Genomic DNA, 13526 nt, shown 5'->3' with positions numbered 1-13526 from the left:
AGAAAACAATATAGAGAGAAACTTGATTCATGTATACTGAACTAAGCAAGAGAGTTATGCAAGCTGGATCTGAGATAAGATTAGCACCAAAATGAGCTACAACCAGACTGCAGCAGACCGCCACATTTTTTCTAACACCAGTATAACTTATTTTATTATTTGCTATTTGTATGCCAAGTAAGGGTAAGTGACCCTCATAAGATACACACAACAGATTTTTAGAGTAAGCTCTGCACCAGTGGCAAGAGGAAAAAGTACAGAATGGCTTACTAAAACTAACATAGAAATGGGTTAACACTAAACAGATGAACACACACATCAGTTTTATTAGTGTGTGCTTGAGTTCCGTGGTTTCATATTCTCAGACAAATGTATGTTAACTGAGCCTGTCAAAATAAAAAGCCACATATGTCAATTTATATGCTATGTCTGTGTGAGGTGTATATATCATATGTCTGATCATTTGAGCTGCATGCTCAATTTTTCTTACTATTTTTAAAGCATCTCTTTTAACTGGTTGGAAAGAAATGAGGTACAAGTACTTTCTTCTTGCTTTCTAGACACAAATGGGTATTAAAGCACTGTATCAAAAATCAATAATTTATTAACTCCTGAAGAAGGGCTCCTGTGAGTCCAAAAAGCTTGAGTAACTGTACAAACTATGCTGGTCAAATAAAAGGTATCAGTACTTCTGTGTTCCATTCCTTTAGGTAAGGCTAACTACTTCTCAAAGTTCAGTCACATTAAATCTGCAATGACAGCATTTATGGAAAAGGATATACAGACTTCAAGAAGCTCAACAACAGTTAAATGGTTAAGCAGATAAAAAATCCTGTTGCATTCTGAGACAAAGGGCTGTATAGTGCTAAAAGTTGATGCCAAGTTCAGTATACCCAATGCAATCATAAGCTAGGTATTAACAGTTTATGCCAATGAGCTCATGATAAAAGGAAAGAAAAGATACTTTCACAATGAAAAGGTTGCACTGTTAATAGTTTAGATCTGTGTGTATTTGTTTGGCAAGGAACTTATGAAATCAATGACCATGATAACTAAAAAACACTAGATATAACACTAAACTCCATAACAAAAATGCTATTAAAATGTCTTTTAATATAGTCTTGCATCTCACTGCAATCTCATAAATGACGGAACTAAAATGTTGATGGAGAAGCTATCAAATAGCTTAATATTTATCTCTTTTACTATACCTAGCCCATATTTTACTCGGTCACATTTCTAAAATGCACGCACATCAGTGCACATCAAACTCCTTTAAGGGTCCATAATGAATCCCCATTTCTAACAACTGTTTTTAAATAACTTCATTGAATTATCACTTAAGACGCAGGCAAACTTAAATTTATGTAAAAAAAAAAAAAAAAAAAAGATAAACATGTTTCCAGTTACAAATTTTATGCATCACATGCATTCTTTTATACAACTACCATCAATCTAACATTACATAAATTGTTCAATTTCTGCCTTCCCTTAAACCTCACGACGACTCCTAAACATTAATCTGAATGTATTTTTCCCACATTTTACATATTTTCTATGTAATTTTCTCCTACCATTTTCTAAAGGCCCCACTTCCAGTTCTTTTATCTCTTCTCAATGGTCCCCTGGACTGCAACAAGCCCAGTAATCATCTATGAACCTAACCTTTATGAATGCGGTGCCCTCTGTGCCTGCAACACTAGCAATCTGCTCAGTGCTATGAAGGCAAATTTGGGTATATAACCTTTAAATGCTAACAAGCTAACTATAGTGATAAACACATCATGCAGTACACAGAACTTTCACATAATTCAGTTTCCAATAGGGCCTCATGGAGTTTAGATCACAGCTACTGTCTCTATGACTTATTAAGCATCTTTACATGACAAAGTGTTAGAAGTGGAATAATACCTTCCAGAATGAAGAAATATAACTGTAGAAATAAAGAACAATCAATCTGTTTAGAACTGCAGAAGTAAAATTCCTATTGGAAGCATAGCTCAGCAACACCATCCTGGAATACATGTGCTACAGGAAAGAATTTAGCTGAGAAGTGGAAGTTATGGGTCTAGACATTTGAATTATTTCCCTCTGTGAATGGATCAGCTGCAAGTCTAAATAATTTCAGGGTGCAGCATTCATCCATGTTGTCAGGGAAGAAAACAACGGTATTTAACTTTTTTCTTGTTAGGAGGAAAACAAACCAGCAACACTTAAAGAAAATTCAGTAATTTGTATCCAGTTCAGGAAAACTGCCATTTATTAGACATATAAAGTCCTCGGGTTAGTGAGAATCTTGACATGGTAAAAATAATTCAGAATGTAAATGCAAAAACTCCAGGTGATGAAAATCAATCACAGTCAAGCATTTCAGGTGCTGTGTAGAACCATGACAATGATAACCTGCATGCTGATGTCAATTATCTAACAGGCTTAGCAGACTTCCAGGGACAACAGCACATACAAATAAACTATGATAAAGTGACAGAAATATATGCTCTCAAAAAAGTACTGTAGCATTCAGAAGTAAAGCTAAACAGGAACTGCACACAGTGGAAAGGCTAGGCAACCTTAAGATGCAGCTACGGCCAACAGAATGGGTGAATGGTATGATCAGTGTATTGTGAAGTGTAGTCACTATTGTGAAGATAACATAAGATTTAATTTCCAATGATCTGCAAGATCCAAACAAAGCAATCAAAACAGATCAACCACCATCATAGCTGAAGAATGCAGACCTTTTCAATGTTGAGAGTTTATCTAGGACTTCTGTGAAAACTAGATGAAGCAAGCTCCAAATTCTGCACATACAGTGAACTAATAGGAAGATACACACTTCTAGACTTTTATTTTGTGATTTGAAGACAGAGATTTTCCAGAGAGCTGCTGCCTAAGTAAACAAAGGCTTGGAAAGTGTTTTAACAGTCTGTTAGAGGTCAAACGCAAAAAGAGCTTGCCAAGAGACTCCTACAGTTGCTAAATCAAGACAGCAAAAGTTCAAGATAGAGAGGAACAAATGTAAAATCATACTAACAAGTGTAAAATATGGTAGTCGTATTCTCTCGTCAGAAGAGCCGAAACCTGATCCAGGAAAAAATGAGCTATCATGCAACAAACAAGACCATAAACCAGGCAAGCATTAGAGATGTACATGAATGACAGAGTATCTTGCAAAGGTTTTTACCAAATATGTCTGAGATAACAATTCTTCTAAGAAGCTGTTGGAACAAAATTCAACCCGAAAATGTAGCTATAATCAGTGAAAATGTACTTAAGTTCAAGAAATTAGTTACTAATACCCCAAGATTAAAAAAAAAAAAAGATACTATGATGTGAACAACCCAGCTGTGTTGCAAGTCAATGTTCGTCAGAACTGTATAGGAGTTGTTATTCCTTGACAAGGCTACCCCACAGTTGCCTATGGGTCAACAGGAAAAATCCATTGTGCTCTGTATTAGCAATAATGTAATGACTTGAGAAAGTCCATGAATATGTCTAGAGTATGTGATATGGAAGTTCAGGTGGAAGCAGACCACAAATCCCTGCAAAGTATACTTAGTAAGTCCTTAAACAAGAAATCTCCAACAATGTAGAGGATGTTATTTAAGTTACAGAACTATGATATGAAAGTAATATATAGCCCAGGCAGGGAGCTACCCATATGGAATATACTGGGCAGACCAGACTTACCAGACATGTTCAAAATGTTAGAAGAACCAGACATTCTTTGGGTAATATTTCAGTCATAATGGCAAACGAAAAAGTAAAAATTCCAGAGTTGTACTAATACTGACTTAATAGATGCAACTGCATAAAGATATTATGACAAAAGTCTGAAGAAAGGCTAGTCTAAGCAAAAAATAATCAGTAAAAAAGTAATTAAGTCATATTGTTTTTCTTTCAGGGAAGAAAACTTGTGTCCAGTGGCTGATGTTAAAATCTAGCAGTTCCCAGTCAGCTGTAAAATATGGTTGACAGGATTTGTGTCACATTTGATTACAGTAAAGTGTGATATTAAAGCAAGAGATGTAATGCTTTGGCCATGCCCATCAGCTTATTCAGAAAAGTAACAGAGCAATGCTATATGCAGTGCCTACCATAGCAACATTCCAAATGAAAGGAAGATATGTTAACAATCCTAATCCCAGACTCAGATCTTCCATGAAGCAGAGCACAGATATATTTTACATCAAGGATACCATACATACATGTGGATTATTATTCCAAGTTTCCTGAAATTATCAAAGACAGACAAAAGTACATGTGTTATTAGTGCATTAAAAAAGAAGTTATATAATCACCATAACGTTCCATCTGAGTAATTCTGCTTCATTTGTCTTCAACCGGTGGGTACCGGATCTGAGCCAGCAAATTCACTAGCATCTGCTCTGAGCTCCAAGCTCCTCCCCTTACCCATAATACACCTCCACTACCTTCCAACCCCCAGATCGAGTTTGCTGACCCTTATACTGATAACCCAACCTGAAGAATACTTTATGACCTACAACTGCAGCCAACAGGCTGTTCATAAGGTCAGGGGGAAGGAGGGGGGATGGTTGAAGACAAATGAAGTAGAACTACTCAGATGGAACATTATGATGAGTACATAACTTCTTTATCTGAAGTAGTTTACTTCATTTGGTCTTCAACCTGTGGGACAGAGTCCCCAGCTACTAAACTCCTGGGTGGCCCTCATGGAAGGATATTCCACAGCACCGCAGAACCAAAGGATGCTCTCCTTCTAGAAGTCAAATCTAATTTGTAGTGAAAAATAAAAGTATGAGATGAAGACCAAGTAGCTGCAGAACAAATCATCCAATGAGACTCCAGACCAAATGGCTGCCAAGGTAGCCATGAACCTAGTAGAATGAGCTTTCACCTGACCCGGAAGAGACGCACCTTTACCTTTACAGACCTGAAGGATGCACAAGGAAATCCATCTAGCAATAGTGGACCTTGGAGACAGGTTTACCCAAAAAGGGTTTAGAGAAGGACACAAACGATGGGATTTAAGGAAGCTTTTGGTCCTGTGTAAATAAAATCATCCATTCCATTTTGTTAGCAAATTTTGGGAAGAAAACAGGTAAATTAATGGTCTGATTGATGTTAACTTGTGTTGCAACCTCAGGAAGAAAGGACAGATTGGTCCGAAGGGAAACCCTATCTTTATGGAAAATCATATATGGAACTGATGGACAAAGCTTGCAGTTCTGAAACCCTTTTAGCATTGGTGGTAGCTACCAGGAATGCTGTTTTCCAAGATAAGAACTTAAGATCTGTGGTTGCAGCAGGTTCAAAAGGTGGAGCAACCAAAGCTTGAAGAACCATAGTAAGGTCCCTTGGAGGAACAGGATCCTTGACCAGGGGGCGTAACAGGAAAGTACCTTTGATAAAGGCTTTACACAGTCTGGAAGAGGACAGGGAGGCAGAATTCTCACCCACATGAACATGAGAGATGGCAGCTAATTGAACTTTGATAGTAGAAGAGCTTGCACCTTGTTGAAAAATATTGGCTAGGAAATCAAGAATGGCAGAAGCAGGAGCTGTGAAAGGGTCTAAACTCCTTTGAGAAGCCCAAAAGGAAAAACGTTTCCATTTGCTGTGGTAAATCTTCCTGGTTGAAGACTTATGAGCTGCCACTAGAATAGACCTAATTGAAGAGGATAATCCAGGAGTCCTAACGATCATGGGAACTGGAGCAGCCAAGCCGTGAGCTTTAAACTGTCCAAGTTTGGATGAGGAACCCCCGATGGGTGTGAAATCAGATTCTGAATGGGATCCAAGATCCAAGGCGTAGCCAGAAGATGAGACCAAAGGAAGGGAAACCATACCTGGCGAGGCCAAAATGGGGGAATGAGGATCTCCAGTCGACGAGCTTTCTGTAGAAACCTCGGAATAACAGGTACTGGAGGGAAGGCATACAGAAGACCAAGGAGGCCAAGCATGGACTAGAGCATTTTGGGTGACTCCCCCAGCAGGGGGTTCAGAGCAAAAAACTTGCTGCACTTCACACTGGACGGAGATGCGAAGAGATCGCAGCAAGGCTGACCCCACTCCAGAAAGATCTGCTCCGCAACTGAATGATTCAGAGACCACTCATAAGGCATCAGAATAATCCGATTTAAGCTGTCTGCTAGAATGTTGGACCGTCCCGGAATGTGCATTGCTATGAGAAAGCGACTGATGGAGATTGCCCATTGCCACACTCTCATTGCCTCACGACAAAGGGTGTAAGATCTGGTCCCTCCCTGTTTGTTGACCTACCAGACCACTGACATGCCTGATTGAATTGCCATGGTTCCCAGAGGAAGAAAGGCATGAAGGGCCTGCAGTGCCAAAAGGACCGCCCTCATCTCTAGAACGTTTATGTGCAAGCTGGTCTTGACAGGGAACCACAGGCCTTGGACTGTCCTGCCTAAACAATGCCCCCCCCCATCCAAGTTGGGAGGCATCTGTCGTCACTGTGGCTTGAACAGGGGCTGGAACAAAAGGTCGTCCCTCCAAGATTTCCAGGGAGCACATCCACCGCAGAAAGGACAACCGACAGACTCGACTGATGTGTATTGGATACGATAATGGAAGTTCCAACAGGAACCACTGTACCACTAGTGTCCACTGTAGTACTCTCATATATAACCGGACGCACCAGAGAAGTGTTATGGTCACTGCCATTGAACCCAAGGCCTTCAACACTGATTCTGCTGAGGGAAGATGAGAATGACAGATCAGGGAGACATGCATCCCCAGGTTTTGTACTCTCCATGGTCAGGAAGATTTTGTACTGTAAGGTGTCTATCCTTGCCCTAATGTAGTCTATCACCTGGACAGGATTTAGGAGTGATTTGGATGCATTGATTGTAATCCCCAATTGCAGAGTAAGCTTTAAGAAATAATCCCTGGTTTGAGAAAATAGATGCCTGGTGGAAGCAGTGAGGAGCCAATCGTCCAGGTACGGAAAGACCTGAATCCCCTGAAGCCTCAGATGAGCCGCTACTAACACCATCACTTTGGTGAACACCTTCGGGGCTGTGGTGAGACCAAAGGGTAGGGCTCGAAATTGGTAACGATTGACTCCTAGTCAGAAGCGAAGGAACCTCCTGGAGCTTCTGTGCATCTTTATGTGATAGTAGGCATCCTGGAGATCTAATGAACACATCCAGTTGCTCTCTTGCAGGTACAGCATGATGGACTGTACTGTGACCATCCGCAATTTTTTTTTGGCAACTGACAGGTTCAGGGTAGATATGCAAGTCCCCTGTTTTCTTTGGCACCAAAAAGAAACTGGAGTAGAAGCCCGATCTGGACTGATTTGGGGGGACAGGTTTGATGGCTCGTTTTCCTAGCAGCTTGGAGATTTCCTGTGCTGCTGCCTCCCTTTGTATGGGTGGTACGTCCGGAAGGTGTTTGGGAGGAACCACAAAGGGGATAAAGTATCCTCTGGATATGATCTGAAGCACCCAGCGGTCTGATGTTACAGACTCCCATGCCGCCAGGTGCAATGACAATAGTCCCCAGACTGCCTCCAGAGTAGAGTAGTCGGGCAATCCCTCAGGGTTGCTGTCTGGGCCTGTCCGAGAAAGGTTCTAGAGACCCAAAATTCCTCAGACCCCCCTCTGGCTCTGGGCCGGCATCTATCCTGTCCCCCTCTGTCACCGAGGGAAGAAGAGCCCCGAGTGTCCCGGGAATGCTGTGACTTCTGGAACCACATCTTTTGCCCTCTCTGATTCTGGGAAAAGGATCTTTGAGTGTTCAAGAAGCGGATTCTGATGGCAGATAGTGTCTTCCCATCCTTCTCACTCTGGACTAAAGTCTCTTTGACGGTCTTACCAAAAAGAGTAGAGCCGCCATAAGGAGCATTGGCAAAAGACGCCTTGAAAGGTTAAAAAAACTGACAGTCTGAGCCAGGTGTTGTGCCTCAGGGACATGCCGGACCCAGCCACCCTAGCTGCTCCTTCAGTAGCATGTGAAAAGAGTCGCATGGGCATGTTGGAGACTGCTTTCAAAGTGGCCATCCTCGCGGAGAACGAGTCCCTGTCCTCCTGCGACATGGACTTATGGGGAGACTCAGCCAGTTCCTTGACCAGGTCATGCTGGAGTCTCATGACGTGGGCCAGGTAGTTCAGCACTCTGATGGGAAAGGTTGCTGACGCATAAACCCGGTTTGCTAAGCGGTCCATCATCCGCGACTCACAGTCAGGGGGATGAACCAAAGAACTCTCTTGGGCTAGTTCCTTTTTGTGGCTGCTGCTACCACCATAGCGTCTATAGGGGAGCCCTTGTTCCACACTAGTCTATCTGATGGTGGACACAAGATCTTATCAAAACATTTAAGGATTGGTTCCAAGGTGTCTGGCTCCTTCCAGGCCTGCGAAGAGACCAAGTCCACCAGAGGATCTGTAGGAGGGGACACTCAGGAAATAGATGGGCATATGCTGAAAGCCTCTAGGAACACGGATTCTTGCAGAACGTTTGGGGCAGACCACCCTCCCCCACTGGCATAGGATTTCCATGATGTCTCCAAAGGAGAAATCCTTGAGAGGTGACTGGGGGAACCTTCCCCATCATCCAAATCCGTGCTCACATTGAGGGACTCGGGGGAGTCCAAGTGCCTCCTCTTACACATATGCTTGCAAGGCACATCTCCGTTGGGGCTCTCCGGGGGGAACTCGCAAGCCACTTGTTCCTCAGGGGGAACCATCTGGGGCTCCTTAAGCATGGGCTGTCCCTCTGGTAAAATGATGGGATTCATAGACAGAGCCGAGGGGGTCGGGGTGGAATTTGAGGAGAAAGTCAAGGGTCTTGATCCAGTGGAGAGAACTGTTTCTGCCATGTCGAACGCCGAGGGAAAACAAGCCTCCTGGGGTACCAATAAGGAAGCTGCTGCCCTCGGATCTGACATGAGAATCCGAGACGGGCCTGAAGTGGAGAGAACTTGGCTCGACAATGCCAGAGCTGATGAAAAAAGTTCTGCTCCCTCGGATCCAACACCCAAGCTCCAGCTCCGAGAGCCCCTTGGATCAGACACGCTCCAGGCAGCTGTCGGCATCAAGGAAGCAGGTACCGTCGGCACCGACTCCCTAAGGCCATCTTCGGATCAGAGTACTCCGAACCCAGGGACAGATTGTAGAAGGAGAAATTGGTGTGAAAAAAGGAAGCGAGCTCCCCCCTCCAGAGGGAGAGGGGGCTGGCAAGACCCCCATCTGGATCAGAGTACGAATAAACCTCATCATTTTATCCATGTCAACTTCCGATAAGCTACTCATGGATCTTGACGAAGCCACGGACTCTGACTTGGCAGGTCATGTAACCAATGCCCTAGACGAAGGACGTGTCTCCTCCATTTTCGAGGAAAATCTCGGCGATCAGAGCCGAGGGTAGCCACAAATCCTAGTCTGACTTTTGGTGGGAGAAGGAAGGTCCGGGGACCTCTTACATTTCTCTGGCTTGTTTGATTTCTGCTCTCTCTCCTCCTCTCTGCATCTTTTCCGCTCCACTTCCACAGGCTTAGAAATGGAAGGTTGAGTCCCAGCCTGGGAGGGAGGAGAAGCAAGGGCAAGAGAGGAAGGAGAGGTGGCCACAGCAGCTGCTGTGACCAAAGCAGTGGACAAGGCAACCACCTCAGAAGTGGGAAGAAGGCCTTTCAGGACCAACTTAGCCTTCCTGTCCTTGACAGTGCACGGGTTAAAACCCGCGCAAATAGTACAATCTGTGCTCAAATGGGGAACACCCAAGCACATCACACAAAGAGTGTGGCCATCTGCAGGAGACAATTTATGGCCACAGTCAGTGCATCTTTTCAAAACAGGCTTGGAGTCAGCCATGTCTCTAAACAAGCGACTCACACTAGAGAAGGAAAAGGAGAAAAAAAGATACCCGTTTCCCACTCAAACCACTCACCACACACTCAAGTCACACAGAACACTGAGGGGGGAGGGGAAGCAATGCACACTAACAAACTAACACTAAAACTACATTAAAAGTTCTAATACACAATGCACTAGCGAGGGGAGGTGGAGAAGGAACCTACACTAAGCACACTCAAAATATTTTTAGAAAAAAGCTGCTTAAAAAGCAATAACCAACTCACTAACTAGGAGCTCAGGAGAAAACAATGCTTCAAGCAAGCTACGGCAAATGAGATCTGGGGGGTTGGAAGGTAGTGGAGGTGTATTATGAATAAGGGGAGGAGCTCGGAGCAGATGCTACCGAATTTGCCAGCTCGGATCCGATATGGATCTGGTACCCACAGGCTGAATACCAAATGAAGTAAACTACTTCAGATGTCTAGTTTCTTGAGATAAAGGACACTCAATGTTCTCATATCCAACAATAATCCACAATATGCAACTTGGGAATTCAGAAGATTTGTACACGAATGGGAATTCAGACATACAAAAAAACAAGCAATCTCCATGGTATCCCTGAAGTCTCAAACAACCCATCATTCAGACACACAAAGTCCAACCTACATTATCCTCAGTGAGATGGGCAAATGGAAAGATCTATGTACACAGTGAAAAAATCTAATGAGAAAGAACTGTTACCAAAGCTATGAGGGTGCTCATCTTGCAGTTTTGGATTACAGGAAAAGACCACTGCAGGGACTCAACTTCTCACCAGCTCTACTACTGATGGACAGAAGGCTGAAAAGCAGATCACCCAATTCAACTAAACTGTTGATGCCACAGAGTCAACATATAGTAAAGAAAATGCTGAAATCAGTAGAGACATAAATGTTACTGTGATAGAAAACACAGAAGATTACCAGACTTACAGGTTGGAAAGAAAGTAACACAAAAGCCACAGAAATGTCTGATGGCTGAAGCTTAAGTTGTTAGTAAACCAGCAAAGCCCAGATCCCTTTAAGTTTATGCGGAAGGTAGTAAGCTATACAGAAGAAATATCAGCCATCTGTACAAGCTAAACATTCCAAATTTAAATCTGTCAGTAAGTACTAAGCTGACTGCCCTTGTGAGCCATTTTAAGCTTAGCCAATTATCTTGTGAGACTCAAACCCTGCACCTTGTGTTTGTAAGGCAAACACCTTAACCATTAGGCCACTTTCCCAACTGAACGTTTAAGAAGATTAGCAATCAGAACTGCAACAAGTACTACATATATAAGAGTATGCAGACTCTGCTAATCAACATCTACAGAGACAGAAGTACATAGGTGTGTACTAAACTAATGGCTCTGGAGCCTTTACAAGCCTAGCCCATAGGATTACCCTGGCATAATGCCACTCGACCTTAATTCCCAGTGCCTCTGTCAAGTAGAGCCACTGGAGTGATCCCCGGGATGAATTTTCTATTTCCCATCCACTCATCAAGATTTCTCTTGAAGAGGGCCAGTGAGGTGCTCTGTTTGACATGTATTCCATAGCATGGCTAGTCTCTGGATTATGAACCTGTCCCTCCAGCTTGTTCTGTTGATTGTGGTAATGAGGTTGAGGTCTCTGAAACGTGTGGTGCAGAGGGATTGGGATTTCTTTAGATGCAGCATTTCTATCAGAGCTGGGTCAGACATGGCTTTGTAAGTCAAGCAAAGATCACCTCAAAGTAGGCAATACGAGACAGAAAATAGTTGGAGTTTTTTGAGTCTGTCCACATAGGACAAGTTTATAAGGCCTAGGATCCTCTTTGTGAGGTACTTTTGCGGCCTCTCCAGATTTTTCAGGTTTCTAGTGAGGTTCATGTCAAATGGGGCATTGTACTCGATGATTGGCCTAATGAGGGAAGAGTCGAGGGAGACAATGACCTCTTTCTTCCTGGATGCAAACTCCTTAGTAATGAGATTTGCCACACAGGACTTTCTGACCAAAGTGGCAATTTGGTGGTCAAAAGAGAGGTTGCTGTCAACCTGTGTTCCCAGATCTCTTAGAACGCCTTCTGTGTTCAGTGGACTACCATCAATGTGGTAATTCATGGGAACCGGGTTTTCCCAAAGGGGATAATGACACATTTTTTGGCATTGAGCTTAAGGCCATAGCTCCAACACCAGTTGTTGGTCTCAGTAAGGCCTTTCTGTAGGATGTCAACATCAGGATGTCAACATCACTTGGGGAGTTAATACTAGCTCCTAACTTGCAATCGTCTCCGAACGTTGTCAGCCAGAGTTCGTTTGTGTTGTCCTGGACTTCAGAGTAGATACCAAACAGGAGAGGACCCAGGACCGAGCCCTGTGAGAGTCCACTCGTAACTGGTCAGCAGTCTGGCTTGGAGTCAGCTATTTTCACAATGTTAGTTCTATCTGTGAGCCAGTTTACAATCCACCTATTGATATAGGGGTTGATGCCTAGCTTAGTGAATTTTTCTATGATTCCTGAGTGGGGAATAGTATCAAAGGCCAGAACAAGGTAGGTTGTATGAACCACCTTGCATTCATCCACAGCTCTGGTGACTGACTCAGTCGTCGACCAGGTTGAGCAGACATGATCTACCCTTTACAAATCCAAACTCTGTGAGATCCAGAGTTTGGAGATTCCCTATATCCTTGTTTATTAGGTCCATGATGATGAATTCCATAGCTTTGCATATCAGACTCATCAGGCTAATGGGGCGATAGTTCCCAGGGTCTGTAGTCGCTCCTCCTTTGTGGAGAGGGATTACTGTAGCAGTTCGCCATTCAGTAGGGACAAAGCCTCAGGTGAGGCTGCGATTGAACAGGGCACACAGGTGAAGTGCCAGTTCACTTCATGTAGAACACAGCCAGGGATATTGTCAGGTCCCATAGAAGCTGTATTCTTGGCCTTGGACAGTGCTGTTTTAACCTGTGCAGCAGTAATACTGGGCACCTGGCAATCTACTGGTATTGTGATTGGTCCTTTGGTGGGGGAGAAAGGGGTAAAGTTGGCACTGAACCCGTCTGCCGGTATATTGGCAATACCCGTTGGCTCGGTACAGAAAGTACCACTGTGCATTAGCTCAGAGCAAATCTGGGTACTTCCATGGAGATTCTTTACATAACTATAGAAGGCCTTGTGGTTGTCTTTACTATCTGCTGCAATTCTGTTTTCATAACTAGCTTTAGAGAATTTGATAAGGGATCTCAACTTTTTGTTGAGGCTGATAAAGGAGTTTTTCCAGTCTTGGGACTTCACTTTATTCCACACATCAGTTTCCTCCTTCTGTTGTAGACTTTATTTATGGCAGGGGACCACCAGATTGGCTTCCTTTTTTTGGAGGAGAGCGTCTTGGTTCTATTGGGTATGGTGAGATACATGCATTTGTGTACGTATTCGTACAGCGCATTGGTGTATGATTCAGCAGTCAGGCAACTATTCCCCATTCGCATGGGTGCCATGAAGTTAGCCACCTCTGTTTTTAGGAGACCAAAGTTAGCTTTGGATAAGTTTTTCATGGTGGTTACCTTTGCGGGGGGTGGGGTGGGAGGGATGTGGATTTCCAAGGTGATTTGTTTGTGTTCGGATCTAACCAGGAAGCAGTTGACTACTGGTGTACAGCAACGGTCGCCCATGTTAGTAATGACCAAGTCAAGGATTTTGCTAACTCCAGAGTAGGGGTAAG

The 13526-nt window shown here is 43.5% G+C and overlaps 1 protein-coding gene across 1 annotated transcript in view; it reads right to left on the bottom strand.

Moving 5' to 3' along the window:
• LOC122800215 (UDP-GlcNAc:betaGal beta-1,3-N-acetylglucosaminyltransferase-like protein 1) overlaps positions 1 to 13526 on the bottom strand; it is a gene marked incomplete in the record, with an annotated part of 1890971 nt that overhangs the window by 548468 nt on the left and 1328977 nt on the right.

Source organism: Protopterus annectens, chromosome 4.part0 (genome assembly GCF_019279795.1).
Source record: "Protopterus annectens isolate FY-2018-M chromosome 4.part0, PAN1.0, whole genome shotgun sequence".
Classification (NCBI taxonomy): Eukaryota; Metazoa; Chordata; order Ceratodontiformes; family Protopteridae; genus Protopterus; species Protopterus annectens.
Note: the sequence above shows the minus strand (reverse complement) of the source record. Positions and strands in the feature narration are given on the sequence as shown.